Consider the following 24452-nt stretch of genomic DNA (forward strand, 5'->3'; position numbering starts at 1 on the left):
GCAAGTAGTGAAATAGCTGAACAGGCAGCACGAGGTGGTTTCAATGCCGAAAACTAAGAGCTCCTTCTCTAGTGGGAGGGATGGGGATGGTTCAAGGAGAACTGTGACAACGCATGAGTGACAGGGCCTCTTTGGGCCTCAGTCTCCCTATGTTTGTTTACTGCTGTTTAGAGAATATGCTCATTCTCTATACCATCTGTCATTGCAAGGATAAGTGGGACATCACCTTAAAATGCCACCCATTTCTTGAGGGGGTTAAAGCCATATCTCCAAAAGGTAGTTTGGGGTCTGGTCAACCCAGGACTGTGACAGATGCCACGTTGCATAAGCAGACTTCTAAGAAAACAGAACTGCTTTCATTTTTTAAATAGAAGAACTACAAACCCCTCTATGTTTAGATCCTTCTACAACTTATGTGGGTCTAAAAGAGGGTCTGCGACATCAATGATTTCAATTTCTCCCTCCATGTCATGGGGTTTTCTTAGGGACTTTTTTTTTTTGAGCCCAGAACATTCACAATTCTGCTCTCTTTGTGCCATCTAGGGAGATCTCAGCCCCAGTGGACCAGCTTCAACTACAGCAGGGTGGTTAGGGCAAAACGTTCCAAACATACCTGAGGTAATAGCTAGTTACACAGCCAGGAGGTCAACAGTTCAATCAAAGAGAGAGAAAAGAGAAATTAGCATGTCTTAAGGATGAGTTTGAGTGGTTCTGTGCAAGAGCCCCTATTTAAGTCTACAAAGATAGCTATTTCCCTTTTCAATCACTGCAAACCCGGGATTCCAGGGGAAGTTCTGAGAACAAGAAGCTTCTGGCCGGTGAAGGGGCCGAGGCCTGTTGTTGGGGAAGTTGGCTGCAGTTATGAAGTGGGGTCTGTGCCAAGACTGCACACATGAAATAACTGAGGGGGGCCTCAGGCCACAGATGCAAGAGCAGAGTGATGCTCAGGAGCTTGGCATGGGCGGGAGCTCTGAGCTAGTCCTCTGTCACAGTCACCACATAGTTTCCATCCTCAATGACAATAAATCCCTCACACGAATGTGGATCACATCGTCACCAACATAGTTACAATCTGCTCTCCACAGGACAGTTTCCTGTAAACTGTCTGATCTTTTCCCAAGCTTTCCATTAAAAATTGTTTTAAAAAAGACTTCTATTGAATACCTAAGAGAAGCAGTAAGAAACAATACCCCTTGCTCCTGTTTTAAATGACTGCAGTTATCTTTTGTTTATAAGGGCTTGACCTTTTAAAAAACATTTATTGAACACCTATTACATACTTGACAATTCCTCCATGGTTAATTGTTCTAAAGATGATTCCTCAAAAAGTCATCTGGAAAAAAAATCATTTCTTTGCTAAAGTATTAAAATAATAAAACAGCTCAAAGATTTTTTTTTAATGTGCTAAAAAGTACTTTTCCTGGGGGGCGGGGTGGAGGGTGGTGGGGCTGGGGTTGTGGCTTAGTGGCTGAGCGCTTACCTAGCATGTGCGAGGCACTGGGTTGGATCCCCAGCACCACATGAAAATGAATAAATAAAATAAAGGTATAGAAAAACGTTGTTATCTGTTTAAAAAAAGAAAAAGTACTTTTCCTCCTCCAAGAGCCTCATACTCTGTGCAAGTTCTTTTGATATGGATGCCGTGAAGCTGCGTGGTGTGAAAGTCTAAGAACTCACATTTCACGGGCACCATATTTAGACAATAAAGTCCAAATCAGCTGGGAAGTGAAGGATGACTTATAATTCAAACGATAGGAAAACTTTTACTGAAAATCAAGTTATAATGAAACTTATTCAACTTTAACTTTTAGATCTGATGGGGGTTCTTGTGTTCATTTAAAAAAAGAAAATGTTTCAGGGCTGGGGTTGTGGCTCAGTGGTAGAGCACTCGCCTAGCATGCATGAGGCAGGCACTGGGGTCAATCCTCAGCACCACATCATTGTAAAATAAAGATATTATATTCACCTAAAACTAAAATATAAACATTTTAAAAAAACCAAAATGTTTAAATGCACAGAAAACTACAGAGGACAATAATAAACCCATCACTCATCATTCAGAGGATTTTTATAAGCCTATTTAATAGGCCCTGTTCCACTTCAGAGAGGTCCTGCAAATGCTCATGAAAGGCCTTCCAAATCTGAGGCTAGCCTCTGGGACAAGCCGTCTGTAGGACACTTTTGGTCTGGAGCATTCTCTTCTTTCTCTTCTGACCACTCTAATTTGAGTTGTTGTTTCTATTTACTTCCATTCATGCTGGTGCAGGAAGCCTCTTTGGGGGAGTGGGCTTATAGGTGCTAAGACTGTCCTGCCTGCCCCTCAGGGGTTAGTGGTCGATTCAGGAGAACCAAACCCACAGAAATAATTCTAATATAAGACTGACATGTGTGCCTGGGAAAAAGAAATTTCTCTTGTCTTGGGAAAAAGGTGTGGGTTTGAGGCTAGCCCTTGAAGGTTGGCTTGGAGTTTGGAAGGTGACCTGAGCAATGCCAGGTTGGACAGCAGACACTGTCCTCAGAACAGGGCTTATGGGGTGTGTTTAGGCTGTAAAATATGTTGAGAAGCCTCTGCTTATTGTTGGAAGGGTGAATGCCCCAAATTTTCTAATTTTCTATTTCAACTGTGTTACTGAGATTTACTGAATTTTTATATATCATCCAGCTGCCTTTTAAACCCTAAAGTCATATAATAGTCATAATTTACTTTTGGAGAGTATGTTGCCATTTACGAATTGCTTTTTCATACCCATTATTACATTTGCTCCATGTAACAGCCCCGTGACACCACGGGGCTCATCTCCAGGAGCGATTTCCTTTGAAAGTAACTAGTAGTTATAGAAGCTACTCGCCGCCTTATTGTGTTAGAAGCAGGAGACAGGATAAAATCAGCAATTGGGAAGAAATGAAAGGAGAAGGCCCCAGTGTAGACAGAGATGCAGCGTTCCAGGAGGACAATGGGATGGTGGCTTTGGAAATCGAGAGGGATGCGGAGCCAAGAGACGAACGCGCAGTGGCAGGGAGACCCCAGTGATGCGGTGGGCTTAGCGGGGTGCACATAGCAAGCACAGTCAGTGCCCTTCTGGCCCAGTGGGGCTGGGTGACCAACATGAACAGTACCATGTGCAACACAAGTCAGAAAATTCAGAACATGCTTATAGAAAAAGAAAATAATTTTTGAAACCATGTTGGGAGCAAAGAACTGGTTCAGGAACTAGGAAGGGAGGATTGTCCCTCTCATTTGACATCTCTGTCTTTTCTCTCATCCTATAGCACCCCGTCTACTGTATTATTAATAGACAATTTTTCACAGCACTTCCTAAACTGTCACACCTTGACAATTACTTTCCAGAAGGGAAAACAACCCAGACACCATTATTGTTGCAATTTAGTTGGAATAAACCTTACTGATGTCGGCAGCATCAACATATCCATTTAGGCTGCCGAGAGTCAGCTTACTCTCCTGCTTAGAAATGAAATTAATCCACTTACAGAAAAGCGAGTGAGTTCAGTTGGATAAATCCCTTTGCCACCCATTTGAAATAAAATCCACACAGAGCACCTTCTCTGGAACTGAACAAATGCATTTATCCCAGTTTTGTTTACAGCTAAATTTACATCAGAGCTATTTCAGATGGTAGTGTACCCTTTTATCCTCAGGTGAGGGTCACAGTGAAAACATTTGCTAGACAACCAAAAGATTTCAGTGGAACTTAGCCTAAAGAATATTGCTCCGGCCAGAATGTAAACCTGTCCAAGATCGACAACTCCTTGGAGAAAGAAGAAAGAGACTAATGAGACCGCCAAAGCTGTGAGTGTTCTCATGTTCTCCCTTCTTTGCTTTTCCTGGTTGGAGAGCAGTCTGCACACAACATATATTTTAATACATACATTTAGGTGGTAACTAAGCAGGCAAGACTCAGAGCAGGCCCAGAGGAGAACAGAGGGATGAAAGGGTGGAGAGCCTCCCAGGGGGACATGGCTGTGGAGTGTAGGTTCGCAGCCTGGAGAGAGAAGCTCGTGCGTGGCAGTGGCAGAGGGCGCATGGTGTTCTTCACCATCGTGGGTTGTAAGGCGATGAAGGAAAGCCAGCTTTCGGCCCAATGCGGGGGTGGGGGGGTGGGGTCAGGGGTAGGGGAGCAGTTTTGACTTAAGATGGATTATAAGGTACCAATGGATCTTTAAGAAATCTTTCTCTGGAAATTTTAAAGTTGAGAGTAGATAACCTTTTGAAAATGATTTAGGTGCCCTGCAGGAGAGAAGGACCTCCCGAGTTCTGTTCCACTCCTTATCCTGTAGTTTTGCAGTGGCCAGGGTCAGCTCCTGGCTTGCTTCTTGTCCATCTTCCTCCATAGCTAGAAGCACTTGACCGCTTCTTGCAAGCCAAGCGTGCTGTAGACTCAGGGATTTAAGAAGCTCATTGGATGTGACTTAGCTGACCTTGCATCAGGTCACCCCTGCTGCTGGTCTGGCGGGAAGGCATCCAGTTCTAGTAAGTGGGATTCTTGCCTTGCTGCTAACTTCCTTCTTACTGGATTTACCTGAAATCTGTCGTGGTGCTCTCCTATGGTTTCTGGATTTGGGGGTTTTACATGATTTTGAGATCATAACTAGTATTGCTCTAGGAAAGAAAGATTCTCTGTCTGTCCCTCCAGGCTACATCTCCCCAAAACCCTCCTATGCTTCACCCCTGGTGCCTAATCCCTGGACCCCAAACCCTGTTACTGTGCTGACTGTGCACAGGGCTGTGGGAGAATTCTCTACTTCCTGTCCCCCAGACTCCTGCCACTCAGCCACTGACATTGCTATGTTCTCTGCTGGCCATATCATACCATGCTGGGCTCCTACAGCATTCTAGCTTTATATAATTGCACATTGGAGTCTTTCTCTACAACAGTAATTCTCAGCCTCCACACCCTGAGATTTGGGGGCAGTAAAGTCTTTGTTGTGTGGGGGCCATCTGGACTCTACCCACCCTCAAATTATCTACCAAAAGTGTCTCCTAATCCATCACTGACCCCATTTCCTTATTAACCTATGATGACCAAAAGTATCTCTGGCATTGCCAAATGTCCCTCCCTCATGGGATTGGGGTGGGGTGGTGGAGAAAACTTTACTCTACAGGGACCCAGGAAAGCAAAAGTACTTTAAAGCTAGTTATACATACTTTGGGGAAGAACTGGATGGATTGTGAATTTTTTTTTTTTGGTGATACTGGGAATTGAACCCACTCTACCACTGAGCTACTTAATTTTCATTTTGAGACCAGTTCTCCCCAAGTTGCTGAGGCTGGCCTTGAACTTGTGATCCTCCTGCCTCAGCCTCCCAAGTCACTGGAATTATAGGCGAGCTCCACCACACCTGGCTAAATTTGGTAAAATTTGAACTAATAACTACACTCTTACCTAAAACCACATGGGATTGTGTGTTTTGTATTGGAACACAAAGCAGTTGATGGGTAAAATGGAAAGAAATCTTAACTCTAGACAAGTTCTTCCCAGGCTTTATTGTGTACAAGAATCACCAGGAAAATCTTTTTAAAAATCAAGTTTTGAGGTTTGAGGAAGAGTCTGAGAGTTATTTCCTTCCTTCTTTTCTTCTTTCCTTCCTTTCTTCTATTTTTTGGAGCATTGGTGGAGACTTAAATTGAGGTCCTCATTTCTAAGCTCCTGGGATCACATTTGCTATATCAATTATGGAGGTCAAGCTATCAATCATGGGTGACAGGTGGCAGGGGGGCTTTGGACTCCATAATTACAAGATCACAAGAGCAGCATTAACATTTGAATTCTTGACAGACTAGAAAAATATGGATGTTCCTGAATTTTTCTGGAATGAACAAAAACTGTTCACAGGGGAATGTTTAGAAAGATGGCATTTTCTCTTAGCTCTATAAATATGTATATTTATAATTATACAGTTACCTGTGAGCTTTCTGCTTTAGCCAGAGATGAAGATCTTACATTTCCAAAAGTCTTTCACTTTGTTACTAATAGAAGACTATGGTATGGTTAGGGTAGGGTTGGGTGGTAGAGGGGTTGGAGAGAAGAGAATTACATAAAAATTGTTTAATTTTTTCTTATAGTATAGTTTTTTTTTTGCTTAAAGATATTGCTATTAGGCTGGGGATGTGGCTCAAGCGGTAGCGCACTCGCCTGGCATGCACAGGGCGCTGGCTCCAATCCTCAATACCACATAAAAACAAAATAAAGATATTAAAAAAAAAACGGACAGAAATACCTAAAAAAAAAAGATATTGCTATTTAATCTTCATGTTGATCCATCACTGACCCCATTTCCTTATTAACTTAGAATGGATATAGTCTTTATAGATGTGTTGGAGACTCTCTAGGAACTTGACAAATCCATAAGAGTGTGTGGGTTTTTACGCATTTGGCTAATTCTAATTCACATGTACTTATACAATTCAAGAGTCACTTCTGATGGGTCTTGCAAAGAAGAAATGCCTGTGGCATTTACTTGAATTATGAATAATTTCATGCAAAAATTATATTAACATCACAGGATATTACTACAATCCCAAATCAGATAACCCAGTTATATCTTTAAAATAGTTGCATAAATGACTGCCCATTAACTGTAATGTGTAGTGATAAGGATAATCACATTTTTGAAAGCTGTTGAGAGTCTGAAACAAACTTTTCCTTTTCTGATATAATAACTGTCGATGAGTAACATTTGCTTAGGGTTTTGCAGATGTCTGACTCATTGTTGCATATACTTGGGAAGTAAATTGGCATTCACATTTGTTCCTATTTTATAGTTAGGAAGGTTGAAGTCCGTTATTTTGTCTAAAAAAATGCAGATTTGTCCAGAGTTGCAGATTTATGAAGGGGAAGGGGAGAATAAGGGGGGTTCTGATGCTTTTGAGTCCAGGATCCAGTGTGAGATTAGCTATGCTGCTACACCACAAGAAAAGTACTCTCCTGCCAGAAAGGAGAGTGAATGTGCTAGCTCTGGAATATTTTGACAGGTTGTTATCAATTCAATCAAGTGTAATAGGGATAAATGTCACTACATTTAAACCTCTGTGCCTAGAGTCTTCCCCGCCCCCTTACATTAACAGCATAACTACAGAATAAGAAAATCTGGTTTAAAAGAGTAATGCATGAGAACCCATGGGGTTTGTTGACCACAATTTCAGTATGAGTCAGCAGTGTGACATAAGTGCCAAAAAGGCTATTGCAATTGTGGACCATATTAATAGAAGCATAGGGATCAAGGGAGGCAGGCACCCCATGGTGTTCTGCATTGTCAGGCTACTCCTGGAGAAGTTTTGTTTGTTCCATTCTGGGCACCACAATTGAATTGGAGGTGAGTACTCCCATCAGAGGTGAGAACTTAAAAGGATGGCAGCATGCAAAACCACACAAGAGGAATGGCTAAAAGAACCAAGAAATTTTAGACTTGAAAAAGAAGACTTTCGGAGGCATGTGTAGAGCCGGGTAGAGCAGCCTATCTGGGAGAGAACCTGAAGTACAGTTTAATTCTGGATCTCCAGGGGAAAAAAATTTCATGAGGGGCTTCTTTGTTTGCAAAATAAACCTTTTCAGTGAATGAATAAGACCCTATTCCTCCCACGATTTCCTTGAGGTGTTAAAAATTTGTGGATGCATTTGTGCCTCTTTGCATACACCTTCCTCTCCGCCTACAGGAGCACCTCCTCCAAGAAGCCTCTCTAAAAACCCCCAACTCTAGCCATTTACTGTCATCTCCTATTGTGAGTTCTGTATTACGGTAGCATTTTCTTTTGTTTGTCCTAGTTTCCCCAAGAGATAGAAGTTCCTTAGGGAAAAGGACTCTATTATGTTTTTGTATTTATTACCCTAAATGTTCTCAGTACATCTGGGTACCCGTCAGTTAGGGACTGAGGGAATTTCTGCAGACGATAGCCAAAAGATGAATTAAAGTAACCAGACAGGTAATTTTTTATAGCATCTACTTGACAAAGCATCACAGTGTACTCTCTTGATGATAATAATACTGAATTGACCCTTCACTTTATGAAATAATATGAGCTGACAAAGTTGGTTGGATAATAAATCTTACTTTCTTACATTTTAATTTTACCATGCTAGAGAAAAAGAAAACCTACTGGCTACAAGTTTCATGTCTCTTGTTCCAAGGCATTGGGAATTTCTCTCCAGCTAGGAGAGACCCATACCTTCTCTTTCTTCATTTATCTGGAGATTTACAGCACACAAAGTGTCAAGTCACAATATCACACAGTCAGTCCCTGGTTCTTAATGTGAACTGTGTAGTCTATGTAAAAAATATTAGGGTTGGGAGTATAGCATGCATAAGGTCTGGGGTTTGATCCCAGCACTGCAAAAAGAAAAAAAAAATCAATCTAAGAAAATAAAATTTCTACAAAATGAGTTTGCTTAAATAAGGAAGAACCATGTTCTAAATCTTAGAAAAGTGAGATACTGCATATTTACATTACATCACAAATAAACAAATGCTTTTGGGTAGCAATGCACGAATTTTCTAAGTCCTTTGTACTGGGGGTTAAAGAATGCTATCACTTTGCTCAAGGACATAGGAGTGCATGGGCCACACTGAGTTATCTGCAGGGCTGAGGGTGGAACAAGGAAGAGAGCAGCTGGGTTTGTATGCAACCTCTGCCATCACAGTATTGCCTCCCACAGCCCAAGGACCTGACACGCTACACAGCAAATTATACACTCATCTGTAAGAAGTGGATATGACCCCACTTGTCAGCCTGAAATCCACTTAATAAATTTAAAAAGCAAGAGGCTGAGAAGCAGAGCCCCAATTTCCTATCATCAGCTGTTAATCACAAATAGAGAGGCCACCTTTCTGGCTACTGAGGTGCCAGCCTATCCAGGCAAAGCGTACGTGGCCCTGAACAGTCCAAAAGTCAAGGAGGAGAGGTGGCTATGTCCTTTCTTATTCTCAGCGTCTGTGTGCAGAGCTGCACACCCTCTCAGGAGTCTCCTACGACCAAGCCCATTGCAGGGACATTAAAGATATTACTCTTAACAATGAAAAATCAGGTAGAAGTCCTGGTGTCCTTCAAAAGGAACAACCTCCTCAGAAGGACAGGGTCTACCAATACTAATAAGTCCATCAGCATCGTTTATTTCTATGTGACACGCTTAACTGCCCTTGCAGGGTAATGACATCCTGTGGTATGTCTGCCCAATGCACAGCACAGGGGCAGAGGACAGCTGCTATGAAATAGCCCTGCAGCCAGAGGGGTGGCCAACAGAGTGACACACAAGCCACCATTGATATCTATTGCTTCTAATAGGATTTGGAACCTGCAAAGGAATCCACCAAGATCTGGATGCCAGCTTTTGTGACCTTCAGGAAAAGGGCAAAGGGTCTCACGGTCCATGGCAGAAAAAGTCATTTCCCTCTGCTCTTAGTGGGTTAGGAAGACTTCAACAAAAAACCAAAGACTTCAGAGAACATGCCTGACCTTTTACTTGACCGAGGAGGAAACTGAGGCCAAGGAAGTCAGGTGGTTTGTTCAAGGTCACGTAGGTAGTTCTCGGTAGAGCCAGAATTCAGATTTGCAGAAGCCCTGTCACGGGTTCCTGTATTCAAGAATGCTATTCCCAGAGCTGCGTGGGGTGAGGAGCCTGAATCGCAGCCCAGCAGCCCTGGGCCAAGACCTGGAAGACTTCAGAAATATGACCTTGTACAAGTCACTTAACCTTGTCCAGCTTTGGTTTTCCCACTCTGCAAAATGAGAGGTAAAATATATGATGTGTCTACCTCAAAGACCACAGCCGGATCAAACGAGATACTGTGTGAAAACCCGTTCTGAAGCTCCATCGGGTTTAGTGTGAGTTACTGTAGATAAAGCCATTTTTCCTATTGAACATATGTAGATGGCACCTGGGAAATTTGGGGTACAATTGTTGAGGATGAAGCTAGGCACAGGGGCTCCCCCACCCCAGGGACAGTTTTCATAGCTTTTATTGGCTTCCCAAACATGTCAGTGACACTCTCCCCACCCCTCACCTCCCACCCCCAACCATCACCAGTAAGAACCATGTGCAGTGGATATCAGAATACAGACCATCAACTTAGAAGGTATTAAAATTTGACAAATTTCTTACATTTAACGGATGGTTGAGATCCTCCTGCTGGCCTAACTGATTCTATAATCCGTATTTTTAGAACAAATCTCTTTGCAAGAGGAGAGCTTTTTTAGCTATCTGACTTTATATTTTGTTCCCTAAAGGGCTAAAATCTATGACCTATAAAATGATGGATAGAAACTTTAAATTATGAATCAACCAGACTGTTTTCCCCTACTTGTGTGCTAATAATATTTCCTAGAGATTTTTCTTTAAAATCATATTTAACCAGAGAACTATCTACCTATTATTTACTGAGTTCCTACAGAGTTCTCAGTGGTTTGTTTCCAGTATTTTCCCATAAAGCACTAGACAAAAGACACAAGTTGTAAACCATTTGTAGGCCCACACATCCAGCCTGTGGCTCTCAAAGGCTGAGGGGTGTAGAGAAAAACAAATGAGAAAGTATTATTCATGACCATTGATCAATTAGGCTGTTTTTCATTAAAAAACATAAAAAGGCAGAACCAATTTAGGATGACTGTGTTTGAAATGCATAAAAACATTATTAATGCCGGATTTTCTTTCCCTCGCTTATTTTTGGTTCTCTTTAGAAAATTACACTTGAGAGCTTTCTATAATGGCAATTTAAGGAGTGGATTAGACTTGGCACAGCACTGGAACCCTTTTGTCATGCTAATGAAGGGGCGAGGGCCAGTACCTCCTTTGTAAGGCTCTTTCTGGATAAAGCTGTTTCAGAAGCCACTGACTGACTCACTGAGTACCCTAGGAGATCACCAGCCAGAAAGTCACCTGCTAACAACGCCCATCCATCCTCCCATGAGAAACCCAGTGCCTTATTCCATAAATCTGACAAGGCTTATACTCTGGTGTTTTAGTGGTAAAATCTTCTATAGTACAGGAATGTGAAAAATGACCATGATTTTTTCCTCCATCCTGACTCTATCAAAATACCATCTTCTGCCCTGAGGCTCTGAGGCCTCATAACTCCCCTCCTGTATTATTCCTTTCAGATTTTTTTTTCTTCCAACAACTTCCTCTTCCTCCATCTTGACTCTTTTCACTTCTATTTATGTTTGAAGTTTCTTACACGGGGCTTTAAGCTATGTAAATGCAACATGTATAATTATCATGCTTAATAGAATGCTATTCTTATTCAGATGAAGGCAACCTAGAGTGTGTTTTGGTAGCAATGCGCTCAGATTTTCAATAACTTCAAACCTGGGAATGTGTATGTATGTGGGGAATGTGGGTGGGTAGGTGGGGAGGGTGTGTGTGTGTGTGAGTGTTTGTGTTGAGGGGGGAGGATGGGGGCGAGGGTGTGTGTGGTGGGGGGACCCTGTTGCTGATTTCCACTCAGTTCCATTAGCATCAGTCCTCATACCACACACCAGATTTCAGAGAGAATGCTCTGGAATCAGATTGCCTGGGTTCAGATCCTGGCTCTACCCATCTACTAGTTCAGGAAACCTGTGCCAGGTAGTTGACCTCTTTATATCTTCAGTTTTCTCATTTGTGAAAGAAGGCTAATAGAAGCACTGTCTTCACTGTGCCAGGAGAAGTAAACAAATTAATACCTGCAGAGTGTTAGATCAATCCGTGGCTAATAATTATGAAAATGATAATAATAACAATACCACATTGTATTGGGAAATTGTATAAATTATTTAATCTTCAAAACATCCTATGAAATATATATCACTATTACTCTCATTTTGTAGCTTAAGAAAACTAAACGCAGATTGAAACTTGTCCAGTTCACTGGGTAAGTGCAGGCTTGGGCTCAAACTCAGGCTGTCTGACTCCATGGCAAGTGCTCAGTCAGTGTTACCTATTATTCCTATTATTAACCATCTGAATTCTTGTACTCCATAAATACTTACAGCTGCAGCTGATGCTGCTAATGATGAATTTCTGTTTTATCCCTCACCCAAGTGTATAAAATATATATGTGACCACCAATGGAATAATTGATTTAGACAAAGGATTATCACCTAAAATCAGTGGGTGTGTGTTTTTTGGGATATTACCATAGTGCCAAAGTGTGACCCCCTCTGATTACTTGCTGATCGTAAAAGGGGGTGAAGTGCCTTTACAAGGAAAGAGTGCCTTGAGCACTCTTTGCCTTGAGCCATGATCAACTTAGCACCATGGCTAGGGTGACAACCTGGTATTCTGTGCCTCCTGGGAGGACACAATATGGAGCACCCTGTGGCACCTTGTAAAGAATGCTCAACCAAAACCTAGTTGTATGTTCAGTCCTACCTTGGAGTTTTACATGAAATAAAGAGGGTATTAACCATGAAGTAACAACCAATGCAGAACATTGACATTCTGCCAAATAACTGGCCTAACAGTTAAAAAAAAAAAAAAAATCCAGTGCTGAATAATAAGATATAAAACCAAATAACAAAATATGTTTTTACTTTTAAAAAATTGGATCCCAGCTGGGTGCTGGGATGCACACCTGTAATACTTGGAAGCAGCTTGGAAGGCTGAGGAAGGAGGATCTCAAATTCAAAACCAGCCTCAGCAACTTAGCTAAGCAACTCAGTGAGACTCTGTCTCTAAGCAACTCAGTGAGACTCTGTCTCTAAGTAAAATAGAAAAAATAGGGCTGGTTGAGTGCCCTTGAGTTCAATCCCTGGTACTCAAAATAAATAAATAAGTAAATAAATAAATAAAATAAAAAAAATAAATTGGATCCTGTGTAAGAGGTATTTGGGGGACAAATGGAGAAGGTTAAATGTAGACTAGCTATTAGATGATATTAAGAAATTACTATTCATTGTCTTAGGTATAACGAGGTATTGTGATTACATAGAAAACTGTCCTTATTCTTAGATGTGTATGAATTATTTAGGAGTGAAGTGTCATTTTACCTGTGATTTACATTGTATTTTTAATAGTGAATGCTTTTGGACAGAGGATCACTTTTAAATTATTCTATAAACATTCAGAAAGAAATACATGGAAATGGAACAAAAAGTTAGCAGTTGTTGAACCTAAGTGATAAGTAGAGAGATATTCATTGTACTAATATTTCAAATTTTCTTCAAATTTCGACATTTTATTTACTTTATAAGATAAATATCTTACACCTTTGGAGAACAAGAGTTTTACCACCAAGTTCTTTGCAATAATTACTTTTAATTCTCTAAAATTTTTGTCTATAAATTCATACTGTAAAAAACTACTTTAAAAGCTGGGAAAGGTGGCATGTGCTTGCAATCCCAGCAACTCAGGAGGCTGAGGCATGAGGATCACAAGTTCAAAGCCAGCCTCAGCAATTCCGCAAGGCCCTAAGTAACTTAATGGGACCCTGTCTCAAAATAAAGAATAAAAAGGGCTGGGGATGTGGTTCAGTGGTTAAGTGCCCCTGGGTTCAATCCCTGGTACCAAAAAGAAAAAAAAAATGTTTACTGATACTGAATTTCTATTGGCTCAACTTTATTGAAAAGTATTGTTGAAGAGAACTCAGTACCTAATCAGATCATGGCACATAGTATTGGCACATAGCTAATATCTTAATATCTCAATAAATGCTGTTAAATGTTTGTTAAATGAGGCTATACTTTACTGAGAATGGCCAAGTGGCACAGACAAAAAAAAAAAAAAAAAAAAAGAAAGGAAAGAAGAATGAAAGGAGAGACACATGAGGCTGAGTTGCTCCTTTACGGATTAAGAGACACTGGGTGAGACTTCAGATGGACAAAATGGTGGCCAAACTCCCCCAATTGTTGGTTCAAATAACTAAGCTCATGAAGATTCTTGATCAAGTTTCAAGTTTGTTTTAGGAGCATGATCGTGAACAGTCTGACCTATGGTTAATCCAGCAGCCGCTGTTACTTACTTAAGAAATCCTGATGGAATCACCCTTAATGACATATTTTTGAATAATGACAGACTTTTCTTGACCCAGGAAAAGAGGCAAGTTCTGCTCAAATTCAGGCATGAGCCCTTTAAGCTTCCAACACCAGCAGGTTGTTATGCTCTGGGAATCAATAAGCATATGGGAATTAGGATCATTTTCCGCCTCAAAGAAGGCAATGGTTCCAGAAGAGATGATCTCAGCCAGTGAGTGAGATGAATTTTGTATAAGAGATGGGAATAAAGTGATCAGGATTCAAAGAAATAATAATGATGTCATCTTGCCTTTTTGTTGAAGTACTCTGTGTCTACATTAACTCATTTATTCCTACACCACTCCTATGAGGTAGAGGTAGAACCGTTGAAATAAAAAAAAAAAGGGGGGGACTTTCACAATGTGGAAGATATTCAAAGAGATAATATATTAGCAGAAATATTTATTCATATTGAAGAGATCAGTCACCTCCTGTTCTGCTCATTAAAGTATTTTCAAAAAGATAAAAGCTATTACAATTTAGGGAAAATAAGATTATAGTTTACTATATGGGAGACACTTAAAGTTGACTCTAAAGGGTAGTTTTAGTCAATGACATAGAGCCAACTCTCTTTTACAAAAAGAACAGAAAATTCTTGAAAAAAATACAAATCACAATTTTTAAAAAATTAAATGCACTTACATAGTTCTCTATTTACATTGTGTTTTTTAATAGTGGATGATTTAGGCAGAGGATCACTTTAAAATTATTCTATAAACACAAAGTTTTGTATATACAATATCAAGTTATTAAAGGAAAGTATTTTAAATTAATGTTCTTTTTGAAAACAAAAATAAGAAAAGAAAGATATGCAATAAAGAACTTTTAGGAAAACTGTAGTTGCAAAGAACAAAAGATTCTTTGACCTGAAGTGTCCTGTCCTGAGGTAATATTTGCACATAAAAATTTTTCATTGAATTTTTAGATCCTAACATCTCTAATTTATCTAGTGATGTGTTTTCAATAAAGTACAAAAAATTACATATACTTTATTTGAGCCAAATTCAAAGCATATAACTATAATAACTTTTAAGTTAGTGAAGTTGTTGGAATATCTCCCCACGTTCAGAACAGTTGAGGACAAAGAGCTTAAAGGAGCTATCTTTAAACTGGACACCTCAATTGGAGACAGTCAGAATAGCCTAACTATTAATAAAGAGACAAAGATAGACAATACTCTCTCCAAATATATTTCAATGGAAAGTTTTCTTTTTGTAAAGGAACACAAACTGGAGTTCTTTGTAAAGGGAACATAAATACTGACAAATGGCAATTTGAGCACACAGAGACCTGCCCTCAGAGTCTGGTGTTCGTTCATTGCTGCTCAGCCCTCTACCACCTCCTGCTCCCCAATTTGGATTCAAGGCTGACTACGGCGAAGTGGAATTTGACTTGTGTGACCCCAGCTTCCGAAGTCTTTCTCTGAGATGGCTCTGAAGCCAATTAGTGGAAGTTTTTGTTCTGGGCTGAGTGAAGACCAAGTCTTCCCTGGTGTATCTGATAGAAGTCAAGTCCTAGCATCACAAATATTGTCACTGCAAAAGATTTAGAGAACTTAGCTGATTGACTAAAATATTAAAAGCAATATAGAAAGCCCCATGGGATTAATTTTAATTAGATTTGAGTAGGGGAGAACATTCTGTAAGTCATAAAATGGCTCAAGGTTTCTAGAAGATGCATATTGAGGTTGTATGATGACATACCTTTTAGAAGAGGAGAGGTTGAGTTTGTGTCTTGGCTTTGACACTGCGTTATTAGAATCCTCTCTTGCAAGCAGGAAGATGAATTCAAACATCAAAACTTTTGCATTTCAGAGTACAGATCCACCTTGCGCCTTCTTCCAAGTACCACAGAGAGGGGTGCAAGCTTACAGATCCATCAACGCCGTCTCCTCCTCCGGGCCGCTTACTCTTTCCTCCAAACTACCCCAAGACCGCCCTGCAGTCTATAGGCAAACCACACAGGAACTAGCAGATACCCGGCTGCAGAGAGTTGGGTGTGAGCCTTAGATTATGTGGTTTTGTTTTCTTGCTGCCAGAGTTGAACTAAAATGCAGGAGGTTCACCGAAACACTTTTGCTTCTTTATGACTGGTTTCAATTTTAACAATATCTCCTCTGAATACTTACGTTCACATAGGAAAATTTCGAACCCTGGACATGGTCCATCAGCAAGGTGCTGTTTGCCTTTAAGGAAAATCCTCATTTTCTATGAGTAGGTCCTTGCATCCAGAGAAGCAGGAAGGCTGTGAGGAGAAACATTTGAAATCAGCCTTGAATAAGCACAGTGGTAAAAATCTCAGAGAAAATGTGGATTCAGCCCATAACATTACTTTCCAGCTCATACTAGGACTCTTGATCAAAAAAGCTATGAATCAGGTTTGCCACAATCCACACTGTCTGGCATTAGCAAGGATTGCCCCTAAGATTTCTGGATTTGACTCTGTCAGCAGGTTGGACTGAGGCCTTCTGGGATTTTAAGAACAACTCATTGACTTTTGTCACCTTCGACGACTTCCTTAGCTCTTACCTTCAAATGTACAACTCACCCTCCCCCCATATCAACTGCCACCTGAGAAGGCCTCTTCCTTTCTTTTTGCTCATGCTACAAAAGGGATTGTCAACATGCATATTGTGCATAAAATTAGACACAATGCTATTTGCTTAGTGGAGCCCTTCAGAGTTTGGAGGCTGGACCCAAGATGAAGAGGGAAATATTGGCTCCAGGGATGTTTCCAGCATTAGTCTCTGGAATCCCAAGAAGGAGGGAAGGTTTCATATAAAACTCAATTGGGGGCTCTAAAATTTTATTCTGCATTTCTGCATTTTGAGGTGCCATCCTTTTATATCTCTGTGACCCTTTATACATAAACTGTGCTCAAGATTTACTTTTTTTTCCCTTTGTTCTTTTTAGTTATACATGACAGTAGAATGTATTTTGACATATCATACATACATGGAGAATAACTTCCCAATCTTGTGATTGATGGGGAGCTACACTGGTCGTGTATTCATACACGAACATAGGAAAGTTATGCTGATTCATTCTACTGTCTTTCCCATTCCCAGCTCCCTTCTTTCCCCCCCAGTCCCCTGTCAAGATTTACTTTTTAAAGAGCCTTTTCCCCTTGGTCATAACTGCTTAATATTTTTATTGAAATAGAAAAGAAGGAATCTGGTAGAATCAGTAAGGTACTTTGTTTAGAGTAGATGCTCAGTAAATATAGAGTTAGTTAAAGGAAGCAATTTGGGGCTGGAGTTGTGGCTCAGTGGTAGAGCGCTTGTCTAGCACATGTGAGGCCCTGAGTTCAATCCTTAGCACCACATATAAATAAATGAATATAATAAATAAATAAATGAATATATTTTTTTAAAAAATAGTCTGAAAAACATTTAAAAAAAAGAAGCATTTGCTACTCCCAACTCCTTCATAATGGGCTTTCTTTTTATTAATGCAAATTTGGCTGATTTTCTTAAATCCAAGTTACATCTGAATGGGATACCCACTATTCCTATATGTTATAAAGATAGACATTTTAAAGAAAAAAAAATCTATTTGCTGATTTTAAAACAATAACATCTGATCATTGGCCTCTATATTCTCCAGCCTTCATGGTCTAAGGACATTTTTAGTTTCCATCATCATATTAAGCTCCATTGCCAAGTTTCTGAACACTGAAATCCTTATTCTTCAGCGGTTCCCAAGTCAGTCGTTTAAAGTGTTGAACAGTGAATCCTTAAACTTCCATGGCTGAGAAATGGAAAGGAAGGGAAAATGTTTAATTGGTGCCATACAGAAAGTATCAGGGGGTTTTCAGCTTGTACCCTCAAGGGGAAGCTAATTTTTTCACAGGGTGCTCCCCCCCTCACAGCAGAAAGAATATAATCCCTCCCCCTTTAAGTGTGAGGCAGCGTGCAGAACAGAAGAATCTCAAAGAGAACTTATTTTGGTAATAATTGATTGGCAGCTGTGTTACACAGCACAGTGGGAGGGGAGGAGGGCTATGTTGGTGGCTTATTTCATGATGGCTCTCTAATGAACAAGTACAAAGGCACAGCCTACGAATAAAGACCCTAATGTGAATATGTTAGCACTTCAGTCCTCACCATTAGACACTGAGAAAAATAGCTGGTAATTGGGAGGATTCAGGGATATATGAAATATCACTTATCCACAATGGAGAAAGTTTATTCAAAACCATACTTGTTTAAAAATTTTTAGCAGTTCCTTCTAAAGGATCACCATCAATATCAGAACTTTTTTTTTTTTTTTTTGGTACTAGGAATTGTACCCAGGGATGCTTTACTGCTGAGCTACATCCCCAGCCCTTTTTTAACTTTTAATTTTGAAAAGGGTCTCTCTTAGTTGCCCAGGCTGCCTCAAACTTGTATCCTTCTGCCTTTGCCTCCTTAGCCACTGGATTATAGGTGTGTGTTCCCATGCCTGGCATAGCAGAACTTCTTACATATAATTATGCTTAGTTTAACTTTATGATAAAATGTACACTGCTGATTTGATAGTATGGATTCAGACATTTTCTTTTTATTCATTCAATAAATGAAGTTTGCACACCCTCTCTGTGTTAGGCCTGCTGTAGGTGCTGGTAATATACCAGTGAACATAACAGTCTTCTCCCTTCTGGATCCTACATTCTGGTAAAGGGATAAACGATATGTATGCTAGTGTCCTGAGAAAGATAAAGCAGGGTGAGAGCGGTAAGTAGTGTGGCTGAGACGGGGATGGGGGTGTGCAATTTTATGTTGGGAGATCATAAGATGTTTAAGAGGACCAGAAGACAGTGAGGAAGCCAGCCCTGTGGACATGTGGGAATGGCTTTTCAGGTGTGGGGATTTGCTGTTGCAAAGCCTGAAGGTGGAGGCAGGCTTGAGACAAGCAGCAAGGTGGAGAACAGCTGGGAGGAGGTTGAGGAGTGGACAGAACATCAGGGAATGGCTGGCCATGGTAAGGCCTTTGGACTTTCCTCTGAGTGAGATGGGAGCCAATGGAAGATTCTGAACTCAGGAGTGATATAAACTGACTTGGGTTTTAGATTTTTAAAGGCTCGCTCTGACTATTGCGTTGGATCTAGATATTAAGGGAGCAAGCACAGAAGTAACTATTAATAGCAGATTAAAATAATATACTGTAATAAAAGTAATGTGAATATGGTCTCTCTCTCTCTAAAAATATTCTACTGTGCTCATCTTCTTTTTCTTGTGATGATGTGAGATGATACCATGACTACATCATGAAATGAAGTGAATGACCTAGGCATTGTGACATAGCCTTAGGTCACTATGAAGGGTTACTGGAACACAAGCACTGTAATAGCACAACAGTTCATCTGATAATCAACACAGCTACTAAGTGACTAATGGACGGGTAGCATATACAGCATGCATACGCTGGTAAAAGGATGTTTCATGTCCCAGGTGGGATGGAGTGGGATGGTGAGAGATTTCATCATGCTATTCAGAATGGCATGCAATTTTAAATTTGCATTGTTTATTTCTGGAATTTTCCATTTCATATTTTTGGACCACAGTTGACTGTGGGTGACTAAAACTACTGAATTTGAAACTGTGGATAACAGGGGACTTCTGTTCTGTTTTAGTTCAGCCTTCAACACTTATTGCCAGAACTCTTATAACATTCTGTTCTTCTTCCAATTCCTCTGTTCTGCTTCCAATCTATTTTTCAAACATGCAGAAATTCATTCTAAAAAGAGAAAATGGGTTTAAAAAGAAAAAAAATTGGAATCTCTGACCTCAAAATAAAACAGGTAGAATTGCGACTAAGAATGTCAACAGAATTCACAATCAAGGACCAAAGATTGGTCTTTCAAGCAGGGGAAAGAGCACAGAATTGGACACAGGAGATTTGGGTTTAAGTTCCAAAGAAATCACTTGGTTGTTAAACATTCAGAAAAATTCTTACAACCTGTTTATTCCTACAAACAGTTTAATCTCATTTCCTCCAGGAAGCCTTTTCTGACTATGCCTGTCTTTTTCGTGACAATTTATTTAAACTTGCTGATTTCTCCCTGTTTACACTATTAGATTGTTAGACTATAACTCCTTATATCCTCATGGCTCACTATAGTGGCTAGCACATGCAGGTGCTCAGTAATGTAGAATGAATGCATATTCCCAAACTCAGCTTCCTATCTGTAGAATGGCATAAAAACGCCTACGTTTCAGGACTCCTTTAAAATTTAAATAAGATGTATGTAGGAAATCTTCATCAACTATAACTCAATGTATCACACACTTGCTGTTTGTCCCCCACTACTTCATTGCATAAAATCCAAATACCTTAGTATGTCATTGAAAGCCCTGAACTATCTGTTTCTTAGGCCACCATTTCATTATGCCTCTGGCTCCTACCTCCATTACTCTGCATTGTGGCCCGCTATATAGTATTTCAAACACACCGACTTCTTTCACACCTCCTTTCATTTTATATTGTACTTACCTGCTTACATGTCAGTACCGACAATGTTGGCCATTACTATAATCACAACTGAAGTACTAGAAGCTGAACATGTAAATTTTAACTACTAAGCATTTTCCTATCCTCTAAGTCTTCTCCTCCCATCCTAATCAGTATTCCACTCACTCACCAAGGTGTTTTAAAACATGGGCTTGATTCTATTTTCAATGCCTGCTGGATAAAATCACCTAGTAGTGTGGACAAGATTCTTCAGGATCTGATTTCTGCCACTTCATCTCCTTCCACTGTTCCACTAATAGCTTTGCGGCAGGCATGGTAACTACAGTACTTGGAGTTTTACCAAGATCATAGGTTCTCTCGGCTTTCAGGCCTTCACACATGATGCGTCCTTTGCCTCTACGTCCTCTTCTACTTTGTCTATCCAGTGAACTCCCTAGATAGGGAGTTCCTTAAAGATTCAATCCACGAAACCTGCCCTTAGATTCCTGGGCAGAATTAGATGCTCTTTCCTCTGTTATTATGCTATAGGTATCTTGTCACATTCTTCGGTGAGGGTGCCTGTCACCTCCAGGGGCCTGTGAACTCATCTGGCACGGGCTGTGTTTTATCTCAGGTTCCTGACTGCCTGGCACTAAGCAGGTGCTCACGGCAGATCAGCCTTATGTACCAATGGCTGCCTCTCGGCGGGGCGCCAAGTCCTCAGCCACTGGAGGCTCCCGATGGAGGCTGTCTATGGAGGCTCTCCATGGCCGCCCATTGCATGCACTTTGCGCTTGTCTCTGTTCATTATTCACTATGTCTCTGTTCAAGTCTCTGTCGTCGAGGTGGCCATCAGCGCCAGTGGGTGACGTTTCTAGTCAGTTAGAATCTCACTAGTCATACAAATAGTAAGACTTTAGTCTTCGTAAGGAAAAAAGTGCAGTGACACAACCAGACAGACTGGAAAGACGTTTGCTTCACACCCTCCGGCTGGGCCCTTCGGCCTCCGCCATCTATCGCCTCGAGGCCCGGATGGGGCGGTACAGGAAGTGAGGAAGACCGGAACCGGAAGTGAGTGAGGGCGTGGAAGCTTCGGCTGGGTTGGAGCAGGTGCCCCCCGGGACCTGATGGTTTGAATTTGAGCGGGAAAGGGTCCCAGGGCCTCGGCTGGCACCTTCCCTGAGGTAATGGGGTGCGGTGGGAGAGGGGCTGGAGGGTCCTGGCCGCCATCCCGCCCCTGGTTCCCTGCCAGCAGCCCGGGCCTGTGCGGGCCGGGCACAGGAGGGCCCTGAGGCTCCCAGGCAGCGTTCGTGTGAGGGAAGGTCCCTGCTGCAGGTCGCCATCATGGCCTGCCCTCCTTCTGGAAGGTTCCCCGTGGCCCAGGTTCCCCTCTGCAGGAAACCGTGCCCCAGCATTTGGCGGTGGCTGGAATGGTGGCCGAGAGGCGGGCAGCGGGCCCACCATACACAGTGGTCACTCTGAAAGGATTGCCAAGAGAAGGCCGTGTCTGCAGGAAGTTGATTCTCTCTCGGCTTCTACCTTCTGTTGTTTAAAATTTCTTTCCATACCTCTCCGTTCTTTCTGTTCACAGTCCTGTGGATTATTCCTGAAGCAGCAGATGAGGAAACAGTCTCAGAGTCATTAAGCCTTAACTTGCAAATGGCAGAGCAAGACCTCAAAACCGTGCTTTTTGAATGCTAATTAAAGCAGGGAGATGAGGTCTTAGGTGTCACTGTTGATTTCAGTGGGCAGGGACAGGTCTTATGCACTGGTTTTCCTGTTACTCCTCCTAGGATGGAGTCTGCCACAGGGTAAGCCCTGGGAATTTATTAATTGAATGGATTAATGAACACATATTTAAGTCTCAAAGAAGTTTCTCTTCCTATTGCACCGCCCCCCCACCCCCATCGAAGTAGTAACACTTCCTAATGCAGTGATACTCTCTCTGATTATTCTCCTTTACTCTAGGCCAGAGCTTGCGTCCTCCTGAGTCAAACTCAAGTCGTAGGCAGAACCCGTGCAAAACAAGAGCTGCTCTCTCCTACACTACCCTAAATGCATCATTCCAGCGATGGCTCTGGGCACGCAGCCTCATAGCTGCTTTTGCCAGTATTGTTCTAAGTCTTTGGATAGTCCATCCGGCTCCTCCATCCCTTATTCCCAATTCTTTTTTCTTTTCTTTTCTTTTCCCTCCCTCCCTTCCTTCCTTCCTTTCCCTCCCTCCCTCCCTCCCTTCTTTCCTTCCTTCCTTCCTTCCTTTCCTTCTTTCCTGGAGATTGAACCCAGGGTCTTGTGCATGCAAGGCAAACACTCTACCAACTGAGCTACATCCCCAGCCTCCTTATTCCCAATTCTGAAATCCAAAAAAAAATTGAAAACAGATTCCCCCTTCTGATTCACTTGAAGTAAAATCTGAACTGAAGTGAGACCATTTATAGTCCTTATTCCAAATATTTAGCATGTTTTTGTTGCAGATATGTTGATTCATTTCACTCTTGAGAGCAGCCCCACACCTTACTGTGGGTATCATGTAACATATGGTATAGGCACTGAACTACTGTTAAAAGAAATTGAATTCCACTAATTTAATGTCACCTGTCAAATAATTTCCTGTTATGATTTAGGTAAAGTGGGGAAAAGGAAACAGCACTGTGTAAGTGGACAGATCTAAAAAGAAAACCAAGAGACCTTTTCTACCATATTATTTGTTTGCTTTAGAATTATTTAGGGGAGAAAACTCCTTAACCAAACAGTAAGACTTTTGAGCATAGGGATCATGTTTTATGTTATTCCACAAAGCTGGATAAATGATAGGTTCTCAAGAAATATTTATTGATTTGAAAATACTTGCCCCAAATTTTAGAATTTTACTTGACAATTGCAAGAGATAGATTTTATTTTTAATATATCATGTTTAAAATTTAAAGCTATTGCATGTTTATCCAAAAGCAGAATCATTCAGTCATTTGTTCATTCAGTCATCACACATTTCTTGAGTACCTTCTGTTGCTAGGTGTCTAGTAGATCTAGGATTAAAGGAGTAAATAAGTAGGTCAAGGTCCCTGCTCTCAAGAAGCTTCTAGTCTGGTAGTGAAGAAAGGCAACTAATAGCAATAACAAATAGGTTAGTACAAATCATTCTAACTGGTATGAAGGAAATTAACCTGCTGCTGTAGAGAATGTGATAGGGTGACCTAAGTTAGTGAGGTCAGTGAAGGCTTCTCAGAGAAGATGACACAAATCTGTGACATGAAATTCCTTCTTCCCACTATTTCTCAACATTATAATGATGTGAATAGCCAGACAACTGAGAATCAAATATGGAAATTTGCCTTCTTGACACTAATTCTGATTCAGATGTCATAACTTTACAATCATGTGATGCTTAATGATATGAATACTTTCTGGGAAATAACATCATTAAGTGATTTTTGTCATTGCATAGATATCATAGAATCTAAGTGGTTATAATGTCACTAGGCAAGTTAATCTTGTGGGACCATGGTTATATATGCAGTTCATCATTAACTGAAACATTATACAGCCTATGACTAATTATAATCTCAAGGTTATTTGATGATGTGAGTAAATAGCATTTGTCTAGTCACGTGTCTAAAACATAATAAACTGACATAATTTACAACTAATACCAATTAATTGAAATTCATATTAGTCTGAAAAAACTAGTAGTTTGATGGTATCTTTCATATTTTATTTTAATGTCACTGCACATAAGTAAGTGATATTAATTAATTAATTATTTTTTTTTAGAGAGAGAGAATTTTTTAATATTTTTTAGTTTTCGGCAGACACAACATCTTTGTTTGTATGTGGTGCTGAGGATCGAACCCGGGTCACACGCATGCTAGGCGAGTGTGCTACTGCTTGAGCCACATCCCCAGCCCCGATATTAATTTACCTATCCAGACTTTTTCTTTGTCGTTTTTCTAATAATTGGGAGAATATTTGATTATGGTATGTTGTCACATATGTCTGTTTCAAACTTCTGTTTTGGATTCTGA

At 40.7% G+C, this 24452-nt stretch overlaps 1 protein-coding gene across 1 annotated transcript in view; it reads right to left on the reverse strand.

Annotated features, from left to right (window-relative positions):
• Grap2 (GRB2 related adaptor protein 2) overlaps positions 1 to 15909 on the reverse strand; it is a 64670-nt gene extending 48761 nt beyond the window's left edge. The window contains exon 1 of the mRNA XM_027928452.2: positions 15703 to 15909. The gene's annotated coding sequence lies outside the window, so the exon portion shown is untranslated. The remainder of the gene's footprint in view (positions 1 to 15702) is intronic.
• Positions 15910 to 24452: the final 8543 nt, after the last annotated feature.

This window comes from Marmota flaviventris, chromosome 3 (genome assembly GCF_047511675.1).
Source record: "Marmota flaviventris isolate mMarFla1 chromosome 3, mMarFla1.hap1, whole genome shotgun sequence".
Classification (NCBI taxonomy): domain Eukaryota; kingdom Metazoa; phylum Chordata; class Mammalia; order Rodentia; family Sciuridae; genus Marmota; species Marmota flaviventris.